At 54.3% G+C, this 2,203-nt stretch overlaps 1 long non-coding RNA gene across 1 annotated transcript in view; it reads left to right on the top strand.

Annotated features, from left to right (window-relative positions):
• The window catches only part of LOC125488032, a 34,383-nt gene that overhangs the window by 30,255 nt on the left and 1,925 nt on the right, over nucleotides 1-2,203 (top strand). The gene's annotated exons all lie outside the window — the stretch shown is intronic.

Below are 2,203 nucleotides of genomic sequence, written 5' to 3'. Positions count from 1 at the left end.
CCCTCTGTAACTCCTCTCCCTCTCTCCCCCTCCTTCCCTCTGTAACTCCTCTCCCTCTCTCTCTCTCTTACTCTCTGTAACTCCTCTCCCTCTCTCTCTCTTACTCTCTGTAACTCCTCTCCCTCTCTCTCTCTTTCTGTCTGTAACTCCTTTCCCTCTCTCCCCCTCCTTCCCTCTGTAACTCCTTTCCCCCTCTCTCTCCCCCTCCCTCTGTGACTCCTCTCCCTCTTCCTCTATCTTTCTCCTTCCCTCTGTAGCTCCTCTCCCTCTCTCCCCCTCCTTCCCTCTGTAACTCGTCTCCCTCTCTCTCTCTCCCTCTATAACTCCTCTCTCTCCCTCCCTCTGTAACTCCTCTGTCTCTCTCTGTGACTCCTCCCCCTCTATCTCTTTCCTTCCCTCTGTAACTCCTCTCCCTCTCTCTCCCTCCCTCTGTGACTCCTCTCCCTCTCCCTCTATCTCTATCTCTATCTCTGTCCTTCCCTCTGTAGCTCCTCTCCCTCTCTCCCCCTCCTTCCCTCTGTAACTCCTCTCCTCTCTCTCTCTCTCTCTCTGTAACTCTCCCTCCCTCTGTAACTCCTCTCCCTCTATCTCTCTCCTTCCCTCTGTAGGTCCTCTCCCTCTACCTCTCTCCTTCCCTCTGTAGCTCCTCTCCCTCTATCTCTCTCCTTTCCTCTGTAGCTCCTCCCCCTCTATCTCTCTCCTTCCCTCTGTAACTCCTCCCCCTCTATCTCTTTCCTTCCCTCTGTAACTCCTCTCTCTCCCTCTGTGACTCCTCCCCCCTCTCTTTCCTTCCCTCTGTGACTCCTCCCCCCTATCTCTTTCCTTCCCACTGTAACTCCTCCCCACCCTCTCTCTCTCCCTCTGTAACTCCTCTCCCTCCCTCTGTAGCTCCTCTCCCTCTTTCCCCCTCCTTCCCTCTGTAACTCCTCTCCCTCTATCTCTCTCCTTCCCTCTGTAACTCCTCTCCCTCCCTCTGTAACTCCTCTCCCTCTATCTCACTCCTTCCCTCTGTAACTCCTCTCTCCCTCTGTGACTCCTCCCCCTCTATCTCTTTCCTTCCCACTGTAACTTCTCCCCCTCTATCTCTTTCCTTCCCACTGTAACTTCTCCCCCTCTCTCCCCCACCTTCCCTCTGTGACTCCTCTCCCTCTCTCTCCCTCCCTCTGTGACTCCTCTCCCTCTACCTCTCTCCCTCCCTCTGTGACTCCTCTCCCTCTCCCTCTACCTCTCTCCTTCCCTCTGTAGCTCCTCTCCCTCTATCTCTCTCCTTCCCCCTGTAACTCCTCTCTCTCCCTCTGTGACTCCTCCCCCTCTATCTCTTTCCTTCCCACTGTAACTCCTCTCCCTCTCTCCCCCACCTTCCCTCTGTAACTCCTCTCCCTCTCTCTCCCGCCCTCTGTGACTCCTCTCCCTCTCCCTCTATCTCTCTCCTTCCCTCTGTAACTCCTCTCCTCCCTCCTCCTCTCCCTCTCTCTCCCTCTCCCTTGTGACTCCTCTCCCTCTCTCTCCCTCTTTCCCTCTGTAACAACTCTGTCTCTCCCACCTTCCCTCTGTACCACCTCTCCCTTTCTCTCCCCCACCTTCCCTCTGTAACTCCTCTCCCTCTCTCAACCTCTGGGGGTTGCCGGGCTGCTGCGCTGAAAAATACCGATGAATGATCCGCTTGGAGACCGGACCCCTGCTTGCCTGACTTCTAATGTTTCCTTCCCCGGTTTCTGCTTCGTTCCGGCTGTTTCTGGGACAGTGTTGCCCGGGGAAGTGGGGAGGAGGGGAGAGTAGAAGAGAAACTGCGGTGGTCTGCAGGCTGGAGCTGAGAACCTACAACCAGAGAGAACCGAGTTACCACAGGACAGAAAAAATAAAACACACAGAGCCACCCATCCGTGTAAACGTGCACATATCAGCCCATATCAAATTACTTTACAGCCAGATTGTACAGTCGTAAAATACAGCAGAGACCCATCGACCCCACTGAATCTGCACTGACCTTCCTATACTTGTCCCAATTTCCTGCTCTTGACCCGGAACCTTAACACTTCAAGTGCCCATCCATGTTCTTTTTTAAAGGTTGTGAAGTTTCCAGCCTTCATTACCCCTCTGTAACTCCTTCCCTCTGTAACCCCTCTCCCTCTATCTCTCTCCTTCCCTCTGTAGGCCCTCTCCCTCTATCTCTCTCCTTCCCTCTGTAGGTCCTCTCCCTCTA

The sequence above is a fragment of the Rhincodon typus genome, chromosome 48, assembly GCF_021869965.1.
Source record: "Rhincodon typus isolate 14 chromosome 48, sRhiTyp1.1, whole genome shotgun sequence".
Taxonomy (NCBI): Eukaryota; Metazoa; Chordata; class Chondrichthyes; order Orectolobiformes; family Rhincodontidae; genus Rhincodon; species Rhincodon typus.
This window is presented reverse-complemented; position numbering and strand designations above follow the sequence as displayed.